The following is a 26,231-nucleotide window of genomic DNA, read 5'->3' on the forward strand; positions in this document are numbered from 1 at the left end:
CTTGATCCTGGAGACCCCAGACTGAGTCCCACATCAGGCTCCCTGCATGGAGCCTGCTTCTTCCTCTGCCTGTGTCTCTGCCTCTCTCTCTCTCTCTTTCTCTCTCTCTCTGTCTCTCATGAATAAATAAAATCTTATAAATAAATAAATAGATAAGTTTCTTACTCATTCCATCTCTCATTTCTGCTTTGGTCTACAAATGAAGACAGAGATAGTTGTTCAGGCTTACCTGGTACTCAGTGCTCAGGACCAGAATCAGATAAGCTCCCCAGGCCCCTCAGCTTGGTTGTCCTACAAAGTTAGGAAATGAGGCTGGTTTCCCAAAGAAAGGGATTTCTATTCCCTTACAATGAAAAGGCAAGCTGTGTAGGCAAACAAACAAATGTCCCCTATTCTCTTGCAGACACCTGTGTGAACTCATGGGAAGAGCAAGGAAAAACCCCCATTACTCACCCCTGTCTTCCCAATGATAGCCCTTGGACATGGGCATTCCATTGTTTGAACTCTGTTAGGAAAAGGCACTGAAGGCTCCTCTTTTTTTTTTTTTTTTTTTCTGAAGGCTCCTCTTAAAATGACAAATATCTTACATGGGAAGACAGACACATTAAGCCATTACCATCCTTTAACAGTTTATTAAGAGCTTTTCAGATTGTCCATTTTATCTCCTAGATGTGCCCAGGATGGACTCCGAGTAACGTATGTTTCTGAAATGGTGAGTTTAGTTAATATTCAAAGAAAGAAACAAAATTAATTGACCTTTGAGGAGATCAATCCTGCAGTGTGGACTCAATAGCAGATGATGATGAATTCAGAAATCTTTTTCTTTTTCTTTTTTTTTTTTTTTCTTTTACAGCAGCAGCTCTTTATTACATGGATTCAAATGCACAGCAGACCAATCATGTTCCCTGAAATTCAACAATCACATTCAATGAATGCCTGTTCGTGCATTCCTCAAAACTCTAATTCTAAGGGGCTTCCTTTGAATTCCCCTTACAAAGACTTGCGCAAAGAAGAGGTTAAACACCAGTAAGAACAACTGTTGTGGGATCCCTGGGTGGCTCTGCGGTTTAGTGCCTGCCTTCGGGCCAGGGCATGATCCTGGAGTCCTGGGATTGAGTCCCATGTCAGGCTCTCTGCATGGAGCCTGCTTCTCCCTCTGCCTGTGTCTCTGCCTCCCTCTCTCTCTCTCTCTGTGTGTGTGTGTGTGTGTCTCTTGTGAATAATAAAAAAATATTTTTTAAAAAAAGAACAACTGTTGCTAGCAGTAGTTTTGTTTCTTTGCCATCTTCCTCCTCCTCATCAACAAACATGCAATTTCTTCCTTTTATGTACATGGCATTGTAGCATGGGTGTTACGCTCTGCCTATGGTACAAAGTTTATAAATACGATATACCAGTACAAAGTCGAAGCCATTAAAAAGAGCTTAATAACTACTGGGAGATCCTTAAATCTGGAGTGTTGATGGAATCTAGGAAGAGATTTAGAAACAACACACAAACTCAAACAGTAAACATTGTACTTGGGAAGGGGTGAAAGGAGGACTTCTTATGTCCTACTGAGGGCTTTTGGAGTTGCTTCAGGCTCACCTTCTTTCTGCAAATATCTTCAAATACTTCAGAGTGTTGTGAGGTGCATCACTCTGTGCATTGCCACAGGACATCCCGGAGCCATGACAGACTGTGATGGGGCTGGTGGATAGTTAAGCGAGACACTGATACTGTCCATTGGCACTCAGCTCTTCTATATCCAAATATGTTATATTAAAACTTTGTTTCTTGGTTATTTCACTAAGCAGTTGGATGTATCTGTATTAGGAATACTGAGGAGGCTTCTTTTCAATAAGTTGATCTTTTCACCAGGAGAATTCCTCAAGAAAGGCCAAGTATATCCCAAAGAATGTCCTACTACATTTGTTAAAGAAATGTGGTTTTCTGGAGAAATATTACTGAATTTGGAAAGAAATTTCTCAGCAGTGTCTCTCTTGGCTTGTTTTTTTTTTTTTTTTTTAATTTTTATTTTTTAAATTTTTATTTTAATGCCCCCTTTCCAGTTTTTTCCAGTTTCCATAAATGACCCTAGCCTGCAAATTGTGGTATATTCTCTCTTATGAGCAGGTCCTCCCTCTTGGGAAAGGGTATATTCAGGAAGTCTCCAGCCATGATGAATAGCCAACTCCTGTAATGAACCAATAGGATTAAGCTGGTTCTTTGGTTGCTTAGAAGGGTCAGGCATTAAGGGGTCAGGAACTGCAAAGCAAATACTTGCATTGGCTTTCAAAATGTTTATGGGCCGCAGCTCTGTGTTTCTCCAGCTTCTTACTTGTACCTTCACCTGTGCAGGTTATGTCCCCAACGGTTACTCTGAAAGTGGGCACGTGTATTTGCACATCCGACCTTTCACAGTAATAAGCCAGGATGTTCTTGGTCTTCGTGCCGTATTCGTGTAATACCTGAACTGGCGTTTTCCCTGGCTTAGCTGCAATCATCTTCCCCAAGCTGGAGGTCCCGCTGTCTCGCGCTCCAGCGGGGGCCAGGGCGCCGCCACCTGCTCTGGGACTTAGCGGGAAGGGAAGGCTTGGCGGCCTGCGGAGGAGCCCTGCGGAGCTGCCTTCCCACTCCCTGCCCGGTCGGCCGTCCCGAGAGGAGCACTCCCGAGTTCAGAAATCTTGACTGCAGGCTACCCCTAAGCCATTAGGATGACCTCAGGAGGCAAGGAGTGCCAGACACTGGAAGGAACGATGATGGCAGCTTAACATTCAGTCCTTGGCACTCTGCTAGGCATGTTGGCTAAATTATCAAATCGAATCTGTTCCAAAGTTATAAGGCACACACTATTATTATCACCATTTTATGACAGAGGAACTTAATTAACTTAGTCAAGGTGACACAACTTACTAAGTTGTGGGGCAAGATGAACACCCAAGACTACTTCACTTCATGGCCATGTTGATGCAATCAGGCTACATCAGTATAGATGCTATGGAAGAAACAAGTCCATCCAGAGAGTGTTCACACAGACAAAATTAGGGTGCCCTTCCAATTCTGAGGGCCATGAACCCTCTGGGGTCTTCGGTGATTATTTGTGGAAGTCAGTCAGCCATAATTTTCACTGTATGTGGCTCCCTCAACAGTCCTTGATGGTGCCTATCCTAGTTATTGATACATGCATGTGTTGGCAACTTCCTTAGAGGAATATCTCCTGGGCATAGTAAGATTATTTACCTAATAAGTAAACTGCATAGAGGAAAATCACCTATCGCTAGCTGCCAAGGCCAAATAAGGACTGGAACCTATTCTAATGGTTATCTTTGTCTTTGGGGGGCATTCATCACAGCTCTACAGGCCAATTCTCTCTCTCCATGAGGACTATAACAAGGCAGGGCACTGTGTCTACAGATAGAAGTACAGGCTAACCGCTGAGAACCTGTCCTTTCCATAAGTGGGACAGCTCTGTTGAGACTATACCCAGTATCCTACATACCTGCATTTGCTCGTTTCAGGATTAAGGAGGAGAGAGGACATTAAAAAAAAAAAAAAAAAAAAAGCAGATGATAGATTTAGGTATATTGACCTTGAGAATTTGGCTAGAAGCCCACAAACCTGAATCATCTAAAAAACTTACACCCTGTATTTTGCATGTTAACAGTTTCTATACCAATTTACTATCAAACAGCAGATGATTTTTAGCAGTTTAAATGAGTTTTATGTCATGATTAACCAGGGCTCACAAGCCACATTCTTGCCAAGCAGATGTACTGGTTGTACAAGCACTAAAAGACACAAATATACTAAGGTTTGATCAAATGTTTGCAAAGCAACAGCTATAAGAAATAAATATTTAGGACAGCCCCAGTAGCTCAGCAGTTTAGCACCGCCTTTGGTCTGGAGACCTGGGATCGAGTCCCACATCAGGTTCCCAGCATGGAGCCTGCTTCTCCCTCTGCCTGTGTCTCTGCCTCTCTCTCTCTCTCTCTGTGTGTGTGCCTCTCATGAATAAATAAATAAAATCTTAAAAAAAGAAAGAAAAAGAAAGAAATATTTAGGGCACCTGGGTGGCTCAGTGGTTGAACATCTGCATTTGGCTCAAGTCATGATCCTGGAGTCCTGGGATCTGCACCAGGCTCCCCATGGGGTGCCTGCTTCTCCCTTTACCTGTGTCGCTGCCAACCTCTCTGTGTCCCTCATGAATAAATAAATAAATTCCTTAAAAAAATAAATAAATAAATATTTAAGAACTACAGAGTATTTAGATCCCCACTTCACCCCTTAAAAATACATAGAATAATTCCAGACAGATTTGAGACTTAACATTTTAGGTTTTGAGTGGGAATCCTTTCTGTGAGTTAATTAAAAAAAAATCAAGGATTCAGAAAATAAAGGACTGATAAGTTTGATATGATAAAGAAAATTTTAAATGGGAAGAAAAATAAGGCAAGATAAAGACAACAAAGATGAGAGGCAATACTTTCTTTTAAACAGGCAATTCACACATAAACATATAAAGGACTAGTAATACCAAAAATAATTAAATGGAATATTATTCAGCAATAAAAGGCAGTTAATGATTGATGCATGTATTATGTACAACTGTATCCTACAACATAAGGGCATTCTTTATGCTGAATGAAAATTGCTGATGTCTAAAGGTTATGTGCTGAGTGATACCTTGAACTGTCACAGCTAGAGAGAGATAGAGAATAGCTTCATGGTTGCTGGGGAACAAGAAAGGGGGTAAGATGGTAGATGTGACCAAAGAGGCAGTATGAGGGAATTTCTTTGTGCTTCTGTGCCCTGATCACGGTGGTGATTATACAGATTTGTACATGAGATTTATACAGAGAATGAAATTGCAGAGAATGATTACCTGCACACACCACACACACAGAAAAGTGCATGTAAAATATGGTGAACATTGTATAAAATATGGAGTGGGGTGGACAACATTCTATCATCAACAGTTTCCTAGTTTTGATATCATACTACAATTATAGGAGATGCCATTTTTGAAGAAAGGTGGGTACAGCACTCTAGTACTACTTTTATATCTCCCTGTGAGTTTATATTCATTTTTTAAAAAGTTTTAAAAAATACTCAAATCTAACTTAGAGAAGTGCAAATAGAAATTGTGAGATACTATTTTTACTTACATTGGAAAACTTTAATAATAGTCAATACTGGGAAATGCTATGGGTTGAATTGAGTACCCTGAAAATGTGATGAGGCCCTAACCCCGATACTTGTGACCGTGACCTTATGTGGAAATAAAAGTCCTTGCAGAAAGTCAAGGTAAGATGAGGTCCTGAGGGTGGGCCCTAATTCAGTATGACTGGTGTCTTTATACAAAGGGAAATTTGGACAAAGAGATGGACATGTAAAAACACAAGGAGAAGACAGCCATCTACAAACCAAGGAATGTCTCAGGCTACCAAATGCTGGGAGAGTGGCTTGGAAGAGAATGCCCTTCAAATCCCTCAGAAGGAACCAACCCTGCCAATACTTTGATCAGACTTCTAACCTCTAGAGCTGTGAGACAATACATTGGTATTATGTAAGCAACCCAGTTTATGGTACTTTGTGATAGCCAGCTTAGGAATCCCATACAGGAGAAGTATGGGGAAACAGACACTCCTATATCTACTACTAAATGAGAATAATAAATTGGTGCAAACTTCTTTGGAAGGTACTTTGGAAATTTTTGTCAAAATGTAAAATCACATGCCCGCTGACCCTTCATTTGACACATCAATTCTGCTTCTGGGAATTCATCATAAGGATATGCTGTTATATTTTTCCAAAGATGGATTGTCAAAAAATGTTCATTGCTCTGTTTTTTATAACAAAGATCACAAAAATAACCTAAATGCCTATCCACAGGAAAATGGATAATAAATCGTGTGATTCTACGTAGTGAGAAGCAGATCTACAATAACTTACCAGCACTTCAAAAATGCAAAAGCACTCAAACACTGAAGTTTTAGAATTTACAGCAAATTTGTTTGATGGAGATCTGCTTTGTGTTGTGGATAGTCTGTTCATTTCAGTTCTTGTAAATATTCATTTGTTACATTGCAGAAATACCAGTATGGTTGAAGAAGAGGTACCTCCCCAGACCATCTGGAAGTTTCATTATATAGAATATTATCCTTCTAAAATTTGAAAAAATTATGAATACTGAAATACATATATGACTCTAAGGATTTGAAATATGGGATTGTGAGCTAATATTCACAGCTCTTGAAATATATGTGATAAAAATAGATATTGGAAAAATAGATATTGCAGATTGGAAACATCACCAGGTGATATTATTACCTGAAAAGAAAAGCAAAGATATAGAATAATATATATAAAAAGTTCTTTGGGCAGGGGACGCCTGGTTGGCTCAGTGGTTGTGTGTCTGACTTCTGCTCAGGGAGTGATCCCAAGTCTGGGGATCGAGTCCCCAGTCAGGCTCCCTGTGAGGAGCCTGCTTCTCCCCCTGCCTATGTCTCTGCCTCTCTCTCTGTCTCTCATGAATAAATAAATAAAGAATCTTTTTAAAAAAATTTCTTTGGGCAAATGCTTATAAGTGCATAAGCATAACTGAAAACATGTGTAAATACCTGATTATAATGTTTCACTCTGGAAATTGGGATGGATTCCACCTTAATCCTCTACCCGAGCTGCCTTAGTTAATGCCCTATAGGAAAGTAAAGCTTTCTGGGTTCTGACATTGGCAGTAAGCCCTTGGCGGCTGCGACCCTCGCTCCACTCTGTTTGACCCTGGCTAACTTTCACCTGATTTATTGGACAAGGCATAATTTCTAAACAAATGCCCTTTGATACACTGCCTTCTTTTGGCACTAAGGTAGATTAAATAAGCATCTCTAAAAAATTTGATACATACTATTAGCATGTAAAAGAAAACATTATGCTCAACGTCACCAAAAAGTAGAATACTTGACAAATATTTCTGAAAGATGACTGCAAAGAGCTGAAACCATGTTAACAATAAAAACAAATGCACACACACACAAACACACCAGAAGATTGTATGAGTTCATTCAGAACAACAAAATCACATTCCTTACTACTTTGCCTTTACAGTTAGTAGCTGGTTAAAGACTAACTTTAATTGAATTGAGCCCTTGGAGATAGACTTTGAAGGAGGCACATTAGGGGTTATTAAACAGGTATAATGAAGTAAATTAACTTTGGAGGCTTAGAACTGGAAAGGATCCTTGAGGTAACATAGGGAAACCCTCTCAATTTCAAGGTAAGAAAACTGAGGCTCAGAGTGAAAGGGGCCTGTCTCAGGACACACCACCAACTAACCAGAGGAATGAAGCCAGGACTCCCACTCCTTTACAACACTTACAACCTGCCCACTGGCAGGGTCCCTGTAAACGCCCTCCTGTAAACCTGAGCTCTGGAAACCTAGACAAACTTCTCAGCCACTAAAAGCTTCCTGCCTGTGCCCTCAAGCTCCACCTGGTCACCTTGCACAGGGGGCAGGACTCCCCTCCCTACTCCACTGCTGTGGGCAGAGTAGTACTCACTCCAGCCTGTCTTTAACTTCCAACTTTCGCTCCAGGATCTGGGATGGCACAGAGAATGAGATTATAATCTTCCATGGAATAATAATAATGTTTGGTTGATACAGAAAAAAAAGACATGACCTTATTGTAACCTTTTTGGGGGAGGGGGCAGAAACTAGCTGTTAGTTCAAATTCATATTTCATAGTTCCCACCAGTGGCCTTCTTCATGATCCAGGAAGTTAGTTATATTAATTATATTCCTGTACTTGCCTTCATGGTTTTGCTGTAAGAATCTCTGCTCCCACACTGTATTATTAAGATACTCTATGATCTGTTATCTTTTTCTCACTGACTTACATATGATGTTGTATTAATTCCCTTCCCATGAATCCCTCTTCAGTCCAGCTACATGGATTTTTTTTCTTGTTTACTTTGTTCTACAGTCCTATGCACTGGCTGACACATCTGCCTTACCCTTTGCCTTCCCTATCTCCACTCCCTCTGGTTTCCCTTCTTCTCCCCTCTCCATCTCCCCTCATTCCCCCATCTTCCCATCCCCCATCCCTCCATTTCCCCATCCCACCATCTTCCCATCCCTCCCTCTCCTCATCCCCCATCCCTCCATGTCCTCCCCATCCCCCATCCCTCCAACTCCTCCTCCTCCCCACATCGCCCCCCATCTCCTCCTCAGGCAGCACCTGTTCCCTGAGGTTCCCTGGTGCACTGGGCCCTGACCTTAACTCTGGGAGTTCTGAGGGGAAAAGTCTTTACCCTTCTTTTACTTCCTTATTTAGTTATTTTACAAGCAGATTTCATAAAGTCAGTTAAAAATTCAACTTGATTCTTTCATAAATCAAACAAAATTCCTAAGTGTCTTTATCTGTATTGTCTGAATACTTAGATTTTCCTACAGTGCCAAGTAATGCTTTTGTATAAGAACCAAACTGTCTTGCAAGCTTTTTTAGGACCACTGCTAACCAAAGTACTGATGTGGTCTTATGGATCACCAGAGCTACTTGCCTGCAGCTAATTCCCCCTGGATGCACCAAAAATTTCCCCAAATGTATAGATTTTATAAAAACTGTCTTTGAATCTGAACACTTCACTGTGCCATAAATAAATCAGGCACTGAATATACTTTGGGACTCATTCCTCATTTTTCTCACAGCTGTTTATCCAGGAGGAGCAAAAGGGTGCTACTATGACCACAGCATCGTATCAGAAACACCAAGCTTCCAATATAAAATGTTTTATTCTTAGTTCTTCTTTTCCTTTTCCAACTAGGGTCCTATGGTGCCCTCCAGACACCTGATAAACAGTCTGCCCAAGGTCTTTCTTGAAATGGCTAAGAGAATCGGGCTAAAAGAACTTGAAAGCCAAAATGCTAGATTTTATATCCAGCCTGTTATGACTTCCTTCGTGGCTCCCTGACTCTAAGGAGCTCTGATTTCCTGTAACAAGTCTTCTCTGGTCTAAAAGCTGGAGAGTCTCCGAATCAAAGGGCCATCTTTGCTATTATAAATGGGAGCCCCCAAGTTAAAATACCTAATTCTTCTCTCCTGGTACCTCTTCACCTATTTTCCTATTGCTTTGAAGGTCATCAGTATTTAGGCTTTAAAGAGAATCCTGGGGAGAAAGCAACTAAGAATGGTATTTGAAAGCTTGCAAGACTTGGGAAGTAGACCAGGTGCAAAAGGAACTCAGGGTAGATTAGCAACTCCTACAAATTACTACCTATAAGAATTTTATCTTGTTGTAAATAAATGAAGCTTACTAATTTGATTGTAGGTTAAATATCATTATAAAGATGTTTTGATAACATTGGTAATTTATCTAATGTTACCTGATAATGAAAGGAAGTATCATATCTTTTTTTTTTTTTTTTTTTTTTTTTTTTTGTAAGTAAGCTCCATGCCCAACTTCGGGTTTAAACTCAAGACCCTGAGATCAATCAAGAGTTGGATGCTCCACCAACTGAGCCAGCCAGGTGCCCCCTCAGATATTCCTATACAGACATTTAAGGGGATTTATCAATCAAAGAAATCTTGGTGAGGTCAGCTGGGCTTCAGTCCTTTGTTGTAAATGAGAGGGATAAGCTATCAATAAGAAAGTGGAGGCTTGTATGGAAGTGTGTTCAAAGTGGTGCCACATTGATTTGATTAGCTCTTCTGGAGTATTTCATTGTTTAATATAAAGTTGTAAATTGATATATAACATTAATTAATTTTGCAGGGTTTAATATTTCAAACATAGAGATCTTCAGAGCAATGTGAGCATTCATTTTGCTGGAACCTCAAAGCACCTGCACAGAGCCTCTTTGGATTGGCCTACATGGGCCTAATGGAGCCCTCTCTGTGCATTGACAAATTCTTATACCTGCTTCTGTTGTGGGACTTAGCACAGTTTTGATTGAGGATATTTCTATCTTTCTACTTAGGCTGCTCTGAGTAGGATTATGTTTTATTCCCAATATCTAATACAGTGCCTGGCATATACAATTCCTCAGGAAAAAAAAAAAAGCTGTATATGAAGAAATGCTTGTACCATGCACATACCTCCTGGCAAGGCAATGCCACAGCACAGATCCTCAAGAAATTTTGGCTACACAAACTAAGGTGAATTCTGGGGCAGCAACTATTAGGTCATCAGGTGCTTAGAGACTATTTCTATGGTCCAGATGAGAGGTTTTAAGCAGCACAAGCAAGGTGAGCCCCCACCGAAGCTGCATACAGGCAAAAAACGGCTGCAGAGATAAAACCATTGCAGGCTGATGGCAGATCTTTTGAGATTGTTGTGAGGTGGGCTCTCTCCTCAGTAATAGTTTACCACATAAGAAACATGGAGGGAAGGGCCCAGTTTCCAATGGGTGATGCAGGTCACTGAGGCCCTCCCTGTACAGGGCTGCCTGGCCTGAGGCCCTGGCCACTGTGCCCCCACTGAGTGTTCTTGGCATCCTCAGGACCTGGCGCTGTTATGGGAGGTTGTAAATCCCATCACAGCCAGGAGGTCTGTATGCCCTTACCGTTCAGCATATTAACAAAAATTCCCAATAGTCTTAATGTTCATTACTGTATTTTTCAAAACTAAGCACAAAGAAAACTGTTGTGAATCCTTTTTCATCTAGATTATAGATATTATAGATATGCAGGATTATAGAAATGAAGTGCTATGAGAAATTTATTGCAATAAACAAGGATATATGACTATATCTCTCTATATTTATTTATATAGATATTTAAATCCCCAAGTCACTTAACGACATTGAGCTTCAAAATCCCTATTTGAAAAAAAAGTGAAAGAAGTAACAACAGTATTGTTGTGGGAAAGTAAAATAAAATCCATAATTGGTTGTTACAGGATTAAATTTCATGAAGCATGTGAACATTTCCCACATACTGTCAGACATATTTTTGGTACTTAACAAATAAACATTAAGTAGAATCTGACTCTGAATGCTGTTTCTGGGAAATTTATTCTTTTCTTATAGGAACACAACTTTGATTGTATCAGGAAAGTTAATAAAAAAAATATGACTCATTTTGGGGAAATATGCACAATAAACAGCTTAATGGAATGCACCTCTTCTAGACAGGATGATTTAGTGATTGCCCCGCTACACAAAAGTTACCTGTCTCTAAAACCACACACATCACACTGTCATGCTACACTTCCCTAAAAGAAATGCATATAATTATCTCTATTTTGAAGATAAAAAAGAGATGCAAGAATAGGCAAGGGAAGTAAGATTTCTGAGGTCATTTAGTTGATTGGTGGCCAAACCAGGAAGATAATTCAAGAGTCCGGATTCATGGACTACTGCTCAGCTGCTTTATTTACCTTGGAGGTAAAGCTGGAGTCCAGGTGTGTGACGATGATTGATTCTGTTTTTCTTAGCAGTGGAAGTGAATCCTGGAGAAGTGAAACACACCAGGGCTTGTGTTCTTTATTCAGTTGGCTTTTCCTTGTTTTGCTTGAAACATTAAACCTGTAATTTTTTAAAGCTGTCATTATAATGTGTATGAAATGTATTCTCTTTCCTCTTCTTCCTCTCTGTTTTGATTGCTGGAAACCACATAAAAGCCACTCAATGTGGTGGAAATTAAGTCTTGGGGGAGTGTATTCAGTTGTATTGATTCCAAGTTGCTATTAAGGAAATAATTAAACCATGATTTTATTGGTGATTTTATTTGTCTGCTTCGTGTGAAGGACATTTATTTGCATTAGTAGAAAATTAATTAATAAAGCTCTATGCTTTTTTATAATATGGGATTTATCTAATCAAAAAAGGAAGATTTGCTAATCTAAATACTATCCATTTTAAAGAACAACTTACAAAAAAAAAAAAGAGCAACAACAAAATTTCTAAGCAGTAAATAATATATTTCAAGCCAATGAGTTCTAAAAAGTCTAACAGTTGCTTGTGGTTTTCTTCTTTTTTGTAAGTTCAACATTTAAATGTTTTTCTTCTTTTGCCTTACATTGTCATTGGAGTTCATGTTGTGTTACTTTTATTATCACAGAGGCTGCAAATATTTATTTTTAATATTCTAGTCTCAGAATAAGAAATGATATTCAGCACCAGGGTATGCATACTTACTTAGCATAAGAATGTGCTCTATTTTAAAAGCAATTGCATAAGAAACAGCAGCACTGGAGCTAGAATAATTTATATCGGGAAACTCGGCTTTATGATAAAACATTGACTGCTAAATTATTGCTGTAATCCTGAGAGCAGGATGGTGCCTTCTTACGTTTGCCTTTCTTTACCTCCTTCTGCCAAGGTCATATTGTAGTCATATTTTGATGATTTTGAATTTCCAGCATCCTGGCATATTTGCATTTTCCCTATTTTCGGGAAAGAAATTATGCTATGTTATAAATATGTTATAATGGTAATGTCAGGGGAAAAAAAGGCAAACAACTTCCCCCTTTTTTTCTTGATAGATTTTTTTTTTTCAAGTGGAGGACAAAATAGTAAAGATGGCTTAAAATTTCCTTGTTTTTTTAAATAATAAACAACATGTTTTATAAAGACATTTAAAGCTACAAATTAGCATCTACAACTACCATTTGATTTCTAAAAATTTATTCAAAATAGGATTTCGGGGAGGGGATGAAGGAATCTAATATATGAGTCATTTTATTCTCTAAATACTGATTTAAGGAGTTCTGTGCAATTGTAATCTGCAAAGAAAAACAAAAGTCACTGTTTCCAGGAAGATGATGTCATTTTCTTAAGATTCCATTCCCTTCTTTTTTACTGACTTCCTCTGATAAACTATTCTTTCTATTAGAGTATAATGTCACCAGAACCCCGATCAAGAAACAGAACATACCTAGTGTCCCAGAAACCCCCTTGAGCTCTGAGAGTCACTACCGACTCCCACAGCAGTGACCACCACTCTGAATTCTGTCCACATATATTAGTTCCACCTGTGTTTGTGCTTTACATAAATGGAATCCTACATTAGCTACTTATAGTTGACTTCTGGACTATAATCCCCTAGGCTAGGGCCTACACTGTGTGGGATAGCTATTGCCTGGAACATCCCTTCGTTCACATTGAGATTATTAACATAGGGTGCATCCTCCTCCTCACTTTAACTCAATCAAAATAGAAGGGGGGGGGGAGATCTGAAATATTTTAGATCTGAATGAAACTTGTAGCCTAATTGCTATTAATGAAATAATTAAACCATGATTTTATTGGCGATTTTATTTGTCTGCTTTGTGTAAAGCCCTGAGGTCTTGCTATTCACAAAAGAGTTTTTAAAAATGCATCTTAGAATCCAATTCTAGCAAAGTTTGAGTAGACTTATTTCTCCCAGTCTTCTCTTTAAAACTGCAAAAAGCCTGATGTAACACAACAAAAAAGCATAGGCAACATCTAAGAGGTGGAAAGAAGATGGACTGCCTGGAAGCTCTGGACTTGAGCATTCACCCAGTGGTGAGCCCCCTGCATTTTCTTTTTGCATCTCATACATCTTGGACAGGGCACTGCAGAGTCTCCGATTGAATCACCCATAGGCACAGGCAAAAAAAAGCTCCAAGGAAAGCCTATTCCTGTCAGCACTAGAACTGCAAAATGAGTGGCTTTACCAGAATGGAACCTTCTTTTCTTTTTCTTTTTCTTTTTTTAAAAATTTTATTTATTTATTCATGAGAGACACAGAGAGAAAAAGGCAGAGACACAGGCAGAGGGAGGAGCAGGCTCCACGCAGGGAGCCCCAGAAGGGACTCGATCCCGGGGTCTCCAGTATCACACCCTGGGCTGAAGGCGGCGCTAAACCACTGAGCCACTCAGGCTGCCCAGAATGGAACCTTCTTGAACAATATCTTCCAGACTTGAGCCAAACACCAACAACCCTCCCATGTCACATGGTAAGGCTGAGAGGGAAGCTGATTTTCCATCCCACCCTCTTAGCCACCTATGCAGGCAGCACTCTGAAATCCCTTCCACACAGAAGCAGGCTGTTGCTTTGACTCTTCCACCTGGGTAGAGTCAGTAGGATCCAGCTGTCAGCATCCCTCAACAAGCAACAGAGAGATCTCCATAGCGACATACCCATCTCTCAGTTCATTCCCAGGCACTGGCAATAGTGCCCAGGGTGGTTCAACTTGCTCACCAATTTCGCATCAATAAGGGGAACAAAGTAGTGTGAGACAGGCACTCCACTGCCCCACCTCTTAATCCCTGATGTCAGGGGGCCCAGGTTGGGGGGGTGGGGGGACGGACTATGCTTCTGCCCAATCCTGTAGCAAAAAAAAAAAAAAAAAAATAGTGGTTTTGAGTCAAGCTGCAGCTTCCCCCCTCCCTGATACCAGGGAGCCCAGAAGGGAGCTGAGCATATACTCCCACAGGGAGATAACAAGCAGGCCAAATAGGTGCCCACTTTTGCTAGGAAAATAAGGTATCAGAGGGGCCTAGGGAGAAGCTGAACTTTCATTCTTCCATCTTCAACCAGGTAATGTGAGTTAGGGCTCCACGTTTGCTGTGGGGCTGTTGATGGGACACACTGTGAAGCTGAACAGACCCACACATCATGTCCTAGAACTATGGAACTACATTCAACAAGGAGGTTGTCTGCTAAAAAAAAATTTTAAAAAAAGAAGAGAGAAATAAATTAAATTGTATAGAATACACTCACTCATCATATCAAGAACCAAGAAAATCACAACTTGAATGAAAAAAGTCAATCTCATTTAATGTTGGATGACAACATTGAGGTAATTAGATGTCAGAAGTATCTGACAGAGTTTAAAACAAACACCATAAAAAAATACTTTAATAATATTAAAAAATTCTCAGGAAACAAATAAATAGAAAAGTTTCATCAAAGAAATTGAAGTTACCCATTTTATAAAAATAACTAAATGAAAAGTGTAGAACTGAAATCTCCAATAAATGGGATGAAACTTGATGGATGGGCTGAATAGTAGAGTGGAGTTGGCAGATGATAGGATCTGTGAACTTGACAAATCAATAGAATTTATCCAAGGTAGACAACAAAAAAATAGCAAATAGAGGGGAAAAAAGTACTGGAGACATGATCAAGAAATTTTGCATTCAGATAAAAAATAGCCCTAAAAAACAGCTTGGAGCTGGTGGCAAAAGCCTGTTAGCACCTCCCAGTGATGATTATTGAAGCTTTGGACTTGAGGGTGTCCATCTGTGGGGCATTTACTGCCTTATTATTGGACATTAATTAGAGGTCTCCCAATGACTGAAGGCATAAAGTGACCTTCAAACATGGAATACCATCTAGGATGATGTCAGAGAAATGTTCTAATGGGGGTGGTAATGCTCAGGAGAGTTCCATAATGCCATGGAAATGGTTTGTACAGGATATCATTAACTGAGAGAATGTAAGCAGGAGATTCTCATAAGCAAGGAGCCCCTTTTGCCCTAGGACTGACTCTGGAACTATGTGAGGAGAAGCTAGGTTCTATTGTCTCTTGGCTGTGCCCTATGAAAAATCTTTGACTAATCAACAAAAAGCCACTCTGTGGACAGCAGTTCCAAGATGGATGTACTGCATCTTGTTTGGAAGGCCACCTTCTGGTCAAGGAAGATAAACACAGATCAGCCTGGTGTGCTAAATTGCATGTGGCTTTCCTAGCGATGGTGGAAGAATTGAATAGCAGTGAAAGCTTCTATGTTTGAATTTTTATTGATTCATGGGCATTGGCCAATAGCCTGGACACATGGTCAGACAGAAAGACAATGGAAACCAGGCCTATTGAAGGGATGTCTATATGGAACACAGTTCTTTGAAAATCACTGGAAATTAAAATAGTAAGACAGTCCGGAAGCTTGGGAAGCAGCCCCTATGCACCCTGGGCACTTCCTGATGCTTATTATAACTTTTCTTGCAAAGCAAAGCAAGAGCCAAGGAAGAAGCCCAGACCAGTTCGGACTAGTCTGAGATAAGATGGCCATCAAACTTCACCTTTCACAGACTTCTTCCCTCATTATAATGTTCAAAATCATGCCCAGAGGTGCAGATTTAACAAGCAAATAAAAGATATGATGTGTGAGGAAGCCTGTGCTGACAACTGTGCCTGCATGCCCAATTCCCTGTGTTTCCCCAGCCCAACATGCTTAGAGATCACTCCTTTCCCACTTCAGGCCCTTTAAAACTTTCCCTATTTTCGGTAACAATAGAACATATCAACACCGTCAGAACTTTGGCTTGGAAGGTGGTGGGAATTGGCAAGCAGATATCCCCATAGACTTCCTGGAGAGGGCCACCTAGACCCAGGAAATGAGTGCATTTGGGTGCAGTAATGTACAGATAGGTGAAGCTAGATATTCTTCTTGCACCCTTTGAGCCTCAGAATGCCAGTAGGAACTGTTCTGTATGCCAGCAGATGGCAGAGACTGCCAGAGACTACAGATAGCTATGTGGCAGATTCCTTGGTGTGAAGGCCCTGAACATGGCTGGCCAGCCAGTTAGACTACTGCCAGTAACTCTGGAGGGTTATGAATAGGTCCTGACAGGAGCAGACACTGAGTCTGGACTGGGATTTCCTTACCTGATGGTGCACGCAAATGCTCAGAATGCATTGTATAAGAGAACCAGAAGAGAAGACACTGAATCAGTTTGGATGGCTGGACACCATTTCTTCAGACTAAGGAACACACTTTACAGCCCATAATGTCCTCCTCAGAATAATAGTTTGATAGAGAATTGAAATGGGATATTAAAACATTGGTTGTCTAAACTGGGGAAGATAAAGAAATGAAGGGTTGGTTTACATGCCTTTAGGGATGTGTGCTCATACTGATGGGGGAACACAGGGCTGGCTGAGGGCAAGGCATGCACATTGACAGCACATTGACAAGTCTTTGAAACAGGCAAAGGGACATTCTTCTATGGACTCAACTGCCTCAATATTCATACTTTGCTAAGGGCAGAAGGCAATCTTAGCCCAACCCCCAGGAGCCTGTAAGTCTACTTTAACATATAAAAATTCCTTTAGAAATTTCCTTTATCTCTAAACCCCCAAGATACATATTGGCAGTCATCCCCAAGCACATGGCCCACCCATATACATCTGAAGTGTCTCATGACTCAGATTTTATTAGACGGTAATAAGTGACCTTTTCCCAACAATAGCTAGCCCCCTCAAGGCCACCTCAAGGTCCTTGCTTCCAAAATTCCTTAGAGAGTACAGCTATCCCCAAAACCCTCCCAACTCCCAGGTATATAATCTGCCACCCCTCACAGGCTTGGGGCAGCAGCTCTTCCTGCCCATGGATCCTGTCCCCGGGCTTAATAAAACCACCATTTTGCACCAAAGACGTCTCAAGAATTCTTTGTTGGTCATTGTCTCTGGACCTCACCTATAATTCCAAAACTTTATCAATACTGAACATGAACATGAATGAAGCTAAAAGAGTGTCCCCACTGAATAGATTTCTGTTTTTCTGTTGGATCTAGGCAAGAGGGGATAGAAGAAAATGCTGGTATTCTTTCTTCCCCACATCACCTCATTAATTTTTTCCTACATAGTGATATGGTCAATTATACTAACTGCCTGAAAAGAGTGAAACTATATGTTGCTGACACCACTCTTTCTTTTGGAACATAACAAGACTGAATGGAAGCCTACAAACCTGAATGGCCTCATCCTGGGAGACATTCTCTTTTTTTCTTTTTTTTTTTATAAGACTTTATTTATTTATTCATGAGACAGAGACAGAGAGAGAGAGAGAGAGGCAGAGACACAGGCAGAGGGAGAAGCAGGCTCCATTGCACGGAGCCTGATGTGGGACTTGATCCCGGGTCTCCAGGATCACACCCTGGGCCAAAGGCGGCACTAAACCACTGAGCCACCACGGCTGCTCCTGGGAGACATTCTCATATTGAGTTAGGAACAAATGGCGCTAGGCAGGGCTAGGTAGGTGGCCACCATTATCAAGCTCACCAAAATTCCAAAAATGTGGTGATTAAAATAAACCAGAGGTAAATAAACCGGACTTTCCCCCCACAGGTGCCAGGGGTGCTGTCTTGCTATAACAGCTACTTGTGACCAACAAAAGATTACCAGGCCCTAAAAAGGAAGTAAGCCATTAAAGATGTTATCACTAGTCCTTACTCAATGGTGATATCATCAATTGATATGTTAAAAGATTTAGGTTCCTGGTTGACTTTCAATATAAGATCAACCCTACAAGCCTTCAGTGGTAACCTTGTCAGGACCCCTCTCTGAGAGCTCTCTCAGTATCTTTGCTTAATAAACTTCTATCCCTTTACTGACTCTCCTGTGTCCACGAGATTAATTCTTCGATTCCGTGAGACAAGAACCAAGCTCTCCTGTATCAATATGATATGATGATGGACTGAATAATTATTAATGATTGAATGAGATTCTAGCAGTGTGACAGTATCTTTTGATTTTTGCGACTGTTTTGGTATTAAGGATCCATGTTCAAAGACCAGCGGGTAGACTGTGATATTAGGATTTGTAAAGAATATGTATTTGGTCTTTGTCCCTGGTTCTGGCCCAAAGCTCCAAAATCCCTTGGAATTTCCAGTGATGAAAGCTGAAAAGGTGTTTTTGTTATGTTAATGAGGTGACCTTTGGAAAAGCCCTAGGTAACCTAAGGCAGGGGCTGGTTGCCCTGGGAGCTAACCATGTGATATCCCCCCCACACACACACACCTCCAGGAGCTGGCTGGAATTCGAGATAGTGTTCAATTACCAATGATTTAATCAATTATGCCAACTTAATGAAGTCTCTATAAAAAAAACAAAAGACAGGGTTTAGAAAACTTCCTGGTGGGTTAACACATGAAAATTTGGGAAGAATAGCATGCTAGGAGAAGTCATGGAGGCTCTGTGTCCTCTCTCCCACACCTTGCCCTATTTATTTCTTCTATCTGGCTCTATCCCTGAGTTCTGTCCTTTTATGGTAAACCGGTAATCTAGTAGGTAGCATGTTTCTCTGTGAGCCACTATAGCAAATTAATCAAACCCAAAAAGAGTGTCACTGAAACCTCTAATCTATAGCCAGGTAAAGCACAATTGTTTATCTGGACTTTTTTTTAATTTTTTTTTTTTTAATTTATTCATGATAGACATAGAGAGAGAGAGAGAGGCAGAGACACAGGAGGAGGGAGAAGCAGGCTCCATGCAGGGAGCCTGACGTGGGACTCGATCCTGGGACTCGATCCTGGGACTCGATCCTGGGACTCGATCCTGGGACTCCAGGATCGTTCCCTGGGCCAAAGACAGGCGCTAACCCACTGAGCCACCCAGGGATCCCTTATCTAGACTTTTGATTGGTGTGTGAAGTGTGTGGGAGGCAGTCTTGTAGGACTGAGGCCTTAACATGTGGGGTCTGATACCATGTCCAGGGAGATGGCATCAGAATGAGTTGAATTGTAGGATACTCAGCTTATGCCAGATAATTGCTTGGTCATGTTGGAAACTCCAACCCCTATGTTAGAATTGGAATCAGAATCATTAATGTTCATAGTAGTATTTTTCATAATAGCTTAAAGGTGGAATATATAGATGTTGAATATAGATGGCAAATAAGCACATGAAAAGAAGTTCAAAATCATTAGCCATTGGAAAAATGCATATTATATCCACAGTACATTATGCATGAATTTAAAAAGCTAAAATAAAAAACTAGTGACATCAATAAGTAAATCTTTTATTCATTGATTATACAAATGTAAAATAGTATGCCTATGCAGGAAAACAATCTTTAGTCTATTATAAAACTAAACATGCACCTACCACACAATCCAGCTAATGCAATCTTGGGCATTGATCATGTGAAAACTTAGGTTCACACAAAATCCTATTATGAATGTTCATAGTAACTTTATTCATAATTGTCAAAATCTTGGGGTGGGGGAGTAGAATATCCTTACACAGATGAATGATTAAATAAACAGTGGTATGTCCATATCACTGAATATTAGAATATTCAATGAACATTGAACATTGAATATTGAACATTAGAATACTCAATGAACATTGAATATTGAATAATAGCATATTTAGAAATGCAGTTTTAACCTTGTTGGTATAGTTCTCTTAGATGATATGAATTATAGCTGAATTCCTACTAAATTGAATTAGTATTAATTTGGAATTCTGATTAATTTATAACAAATTTATAAACTTTTCAGTGAGGCAGTTCTTTTACTTGAGAAAGGTTAAATGTGAGGAGACATCACTTCAGTGACTCTTAGACACATCGCTTGGTGTTTATATTTAAACTAATTACTGTTGTGCCCAAGATTACGTATCTGAGAAACCACCAAGGAGCCGACACCGATGCAAACACACGAGGGTTTATTTACAAGCTCGAGCTTGGGTCCATGTGTACCCGACACAGCAGAGCAGGGACTTGGACCCCGAGGTGGGTTTCAGCTTAGTTTTAAGGGCTGGTCTAGGGGACCTCCAGAAGGAGGGGAGGAATTTCTCAGGTTCTGTTTACATTCTGATATGGGGCTTTCAAGGGCATTGAGCTCTGTTCTCATTCAGATTTGGGGCTTCCTGCCCCTGGCTTGGGCTCTGTTCTCATTCTAATATGGGGTTTTCTAGGATGTTAAGTTGTAAGCTGCTTTTCTTCCTGTAACTGAAATAATGTAAATTTCAGCTCTTATTCACAGGGGCCTGGCATGGCTGAACTTGTGCTAACGCTGAACTTAAAGTGGAATGGCCTTAATTTTCTCGGCCTCCACAATTACTACCTGTGTTCTTTGTCTTCCCCTTAGTGACATATGGAGGAAGAGTCATAATCAAAATGAAATGAGAAACTAGACAATGGAGGTAAACAGAGTGTTCTGCTTTAAGCCAAAATCAAGTATCAGGAACTGGGTTTACCACCTGGTCCTAAATAATATAAAAATAGCTGAATTAAATGAAACAATATTTTCCGGACACAGACCATCATTACAACACAGGACTGTGATCCCTGAAGTCTTCAAGCTGTATTGCAGGGGCAGGATCCAAGCAGAACCCAACAATTTTGCTGAGCTCAAGTCAATGTTGGCAGAGAAGGCAACTGGAAATTATGGAACAGAAGGGAAGAGATAACTACAAAGCACAAATGCACCAGAATGCCCTGGGAAACTTAGCCTCAGCACTGATCTGCCCATGCGTGAGAGGAAAATATGCAAGGCTATGAAAAGAACTATCAGGTTTTGTTTTTTTTTTTTAAAGATTTTATTTATTTATTCATGAGAGACACAGAGATACAGAGGCAGAGACACAGGGAGAGGGAGAAGCCAGCTCCAAGCAGGGAGCTGGACGTGGGACTCGATCCCGGGTCTCCAGGACCACGGCCCGGACTGAAGGTGGCGCTAAACCGCTGAGCCACCCGGGCTGCCCCAACTATCAGTTTTTTAGGCAGAAAATGTTCTGGGGATCACAAAGGACTGGGAATAATTTGTATTCCTATGGTTAACAAGTAGAATTCTCAGAAGTGCATTGTCTGGAGATAAATTAATCCTAAATGGTGCTTGAGCCAATCTTAAAGCTAGAGCAAAACCCAACACTACTTACAGGGATATAACAAAATCCAAGAACCAACAAAGTAAAATTCCTAATATCTGGTATCAAAAAAAAAATATTACCAGGCATACAATGAAGCATGAAAATAGAACTCATAACTCAGAGGAAATATTAGGATCAAACCAAGAAATAGAGATGATGGAACCATCAGACAAGGAAACAAAACCATCTATTATAAATATGCTATATATGTCCAGGAGAGTAGAGGAAAATATGACCATGTTGAGAAGAGAAGGAGAAGATGTAAAAGCTATGTAAATGGTTTCAAGAGATGAAAAATACAGTATCTGAGGTGAAAAAAATATAGAAATAGTCATAGGATTAAAAGCAGATTTAACAATACAGAAGAAAAGATTCCTCAGTGAACTTAAAGATATAGACTCTATCCACAAAAAGGTACAGTGAGAAAAAAGACTAACAAGATGAACAGATCCCTGGAAACTTTGTGGAGCAATGTCAGGCAGACTAGTAGGTGTTTAAATTCCAGAACGAGTCACATATTATATATATGAAATTCCAGAAAGAGAAGGGAGAGAATAAAGAAGACTAACATTTTTGAAAGTTATATAGCCAGAATTTTCAAAATGTGATGGAAGTCTTAAACATACAAATTCAAAAAGTTTTGGGGTTTTTTGAAGATTTTATTTATTTATTCATGAGAGACAGAGAAAGAGAGAGAGAGGCAGAGACACAGGCAGAGGGAGAAGTAGGCTCCATGAAGGGAGCCTGATGTGGGACTTGATCCCAGGACTCCAGCATCACACCTTGGGCCCAAGGCAGGTGCTAAACCACTGAGCCACCCAGGGATCCCCCCAATTCAAGAAGTGTAATGACCTCATATGAAATAAATATAAAGGAAACCACATAAAGTCACACAGAAATCAAATAACAAAAAATGAGAAATAAAAAGGGAAAAAAGCAGCCAAAACAAGGACACATTATGTACAGAGAGGACCAAATATACACAGATTTATTTTAAGAACTATGTGGAGGGATGTCCTTAAAGTACTAAATGAGGTGGGGAGCACATGAATCTAGAATTCTTTGCCTACAAGAATCACTTTGAAAACCAAGGGTGAAATAAAGACTTTTTGGGGATAATCAAAATTTGAGTGCCTTCATTGCCCGCAGACCTGCACTGTGAGAAAAAAGGAAGTTTATCATGAATAAGAAAAAAGATGCCAGATGGAAATTTGGATCCACAGGAAAGATTTTTTTAATTAACATATTTTAATATCTTTAACATAATTGATCTGTTAAAATTTAAGCTAACAATATATTTGTACTTATAGCATAATATATTTATACAATAAAATATATCTTTACATACGTATGAATAAATTTGTAGCATATGCAAAAGTAGAATGTAAACCATTAACCCAAAGAACACAAAATAGAAGTGTATTATGCACAAAATAGAAATGATATTTTATTATCTGTAGGTAGATTGTGATAATCAAAATTACAGCTTGCAAACTCTAAAATTACCAAAGAGATATAGATAATAAGCCAATAGTGGATCTGAAATATAAACATTAAAAAAGCAAACAAAAATTAAACTTTCAAATAACCCAAGGAAACACAGGAAAGAGGAGGAAATAAAATGTTGAAAAACAGAGTGACAATATTTTTTTTAAGTTTATTTGTTTATTTATTTTTAGTAATCTCTGCACCCAACATGGGGCTCAAGCTCATGACTCTGAGATCAAGAGTCACATGATTCACAACTGAGCTAGCCAGGTGCCCCCAGGGTAGACAATACTAATATTAGACAGTATAGACTTTATAGAAGGAATTAGGAAGTCAGGAAAGCAGTAAGTTGCTTAAGAGGTCATTAATCCTAAATATGTATTCAACTAATATCAGAGTTTAAAAATATAGGAACCAATACCTGAAGAAAAAAAAGAAAAGAAAAAAAGAAAAGAAAAGAAAAGAAAAGAAAAGAAAAGAAAAAAGAAAAAAAGAAAGAAAAGAAAAGAAAAGAAAAGAAAAGAAAAGAAAAGAAAGAAAAGAGAGAAAGAAGGAGAGAGGGAGGGAAAAAGGAAGAGGGAGGGAGGCAGAGAGAAATCTTCAATTATAGATGGAAAATTCAAATTTCCTCTTTCAGTAACTGATACAATTAAATAGAAAATCAGTAAGGCTATAAAAGACTTAAACAGGGGTGCTTGGGTAGCTCAGTGGTTGAGCATCTGCCCTTGGCTCAGGGCGTGATCCTGGAGTCCCGGGATCAAGTCCCACATTGGGCTCCCTGCATGGAGCCTGCTTCTTCCCCTGTCTATGTCTGCCTTTCTTTCTGTGTCTTCATAAATAAATAAATAAAATCTTTTAAAAAAAGAGCTTAAACAGTGCTACAACCAATTAGACCTGACTGATATTATAGAAAACTCTACCATATACTTTCAAGAGCATGTGGAAACTTCATCAAATAGGCTATATTCAGACTATAAAACAAAACTCAATAAATTTTAAACATAGACATCATGAAATATTAGCAATCAAATCCAGCAATGTATAAAAAGAACCATACAACAAGACAAAGTGGGATATATCCCAGTTATACAAGGCTGATTCAACATTTGAAAATCAAATAATAGGACCTATCACATCAACAGGCTAAATGAAAAAAGTCACAGGATCATATTAATATATGCAGAAAAATATGCTTGACAAAGTTGTATGACCCTTACAAAAATTAACTCAATGAGTTAATTGAGTTAATTGGTCCATTAATTAATGGACCATAGACCAAAATACAAACCACAAAAATATAAAACTCGGGAATATAACATAGGAGAAAATCTAGATGGCCTCATGTATGGTGACGATTTTTAGATACAGCACCAAAGGCAAGATCCATGGAAGAAATAACTGATAAGTTGCACTTTTTTTTTAAATTAAAAACTTCTCTTCAAATAAACATGTAAAGAGATTGTAAGAAAAGCCACAGATTTGGAGAACATATGTGCAGAAGACACAACTGATGAAGGACTATTATCTAAAATATACAAATAATTCTTAAAACTCAACAAAAAGAAAAGAACTAAAAAAATAGAACTGAAAATCTTAAAAGTCACTTCACAAAAGAAGATATACAGATGGTAAATAAACATATGCAAAGATGTACAGATGGCCAACAGACTCATGAAAAAATTGCTCACAAGGAGATACCACCTGACACCTGTTAGATTGGCTAGTATTAAAAAGGAGAAATAACAACGTTGGCAGGGATGTGGAGAGAAAAGACCCTTCTGGGCGTTGGGAATGTACATTGGTACAGCCACTGTGGAAAACAGTAAAAAAATCTCTTCAAAAAATTAAAAATACAGTTACCATACAATCCAGCAATTCTATTCTGGGGCATTTACCTAAAGAAAGTGAAACACTAATTCAAAAAGATAAATACACCTCCACATTTATTGTCACATGATTTACAAAAGTCAAGATAGAATGTCCAAAGAGGAAAGAGTGGATAAAGAAGATGTGGAATGAGTGAATAAAGTAGAATTTGTGGGAAAAAATGGATGAAGAGGGTCAAAAGATAAATTTCCAGTTATAAAATAATTTAAGTCATGTATATAATGATGTATTGCATATTTGGAAGTTGCCGAAACAGAGTACCTAAGAAGTCTTCATCACAAGAGCAAAAAAATTTAGTAGCTTTGTATACTGACAGATACTAACTAGGCTTATTGTGGCAGTCATTTTACAATATATAAAAATATCAAATAATTATGTTGCATAACTGAAACTAATAGAATGTTACATGCCAATCATACCTCAACTTAAAATAAAATATATATCTTTATTTACCATAGGTCAGAGTAAAATTAAGAAAAAAAAATTTCCTAAAAGGAAAGCCACACTGTCCACTAGCCAAATATGTCTATTTAGGTTGCAATTCATTAAAGTTTAATAAAATACAAATCATTCCCCAAATAACATTACCTGTATTTTAAGTATTCAATAGCTATAAAAAGTTATTGGTTAAAAGTTATTGTTTTGGACAGTGCAGTTATAGAACATTTATGCCACTGAAGAAAGTTCTATTGCATAGTGTTGGTCTAAAGTCATAGTCCTCAGTAAATGTTAAAGAACTGATTTTGCTCCTGAATTATTTACATGAATTTTGCCTTGCTACATGACACTCAGTAGGAAGTCCAGTTAAGAGCTAAGTGAAGGGACTCCTGGGTGGCTCAGTGGTTGCATGCCTGCCTTTGGCTTAGGTCCTGCTCCCCAGATCTGGGATTGAGTCCTGCATTGGGCTCCCTGAGAGGAGGCTGCTTCTCCCTCTGCCTATGTCTCTTCCTCTCTCATGAATAAATAAATAAATAAATCTTTAGAAAAAGAACTATGTGAATATTTAATAACTTGGACAAAAGATTGTATATCTCTAGTTAGATGACTAACAGATTTTATTTATTTATTTATTTTTTTAATAAATTTTTATTTATTTATGATAGTCACACAGAGAGAGAGAGAGGCAGAGACACAGGCAGAGGGAGAAGCAGGCTCCATGCACCGGGAGCCCGATGTGGGATTCGATCCCGGGTCTCCAGGATCGGGCTTGGGCCAAAGGCAGGCGCCAAACCGCTGCGCCACCCAGGGATCCCCGACTAACAGATTTTAATAGATTTAATGTGTTACTTCAATAATAGATTACATGTACAACT

General features: G+C 39.2%; 1 pseudogene; it reads right to left on the reverse strand.

Annotated features, from left to right (window-relative positions):
* Window positions 1-1,583: 1,583 nt before the first annotated feature.
* On the reverse strand, window positions 1,584-2,507 carry LOC100682592 (annotated as a pseudogene).
* Window positions 2,508-26,231: the final 23,724 nt, after the last annotated feature.

The sequence above is a fragment of the Canis lupus genome, chromosome 10 (genome assembly GCF_011100685.1).
Source record: "Canis lupus familiaris isolate Mischka breed German Shepherd chromosome 10, alternate assembly UU_Cfam_GSD_1.0, whole genome shotgun sequence".
Taxonomy (NCBI): domain Eukaryota; kingdom Metazoa; phylum Chordata; class Mammalia; order Carnivora; family Canidae; genus Canis; species Canis lupus.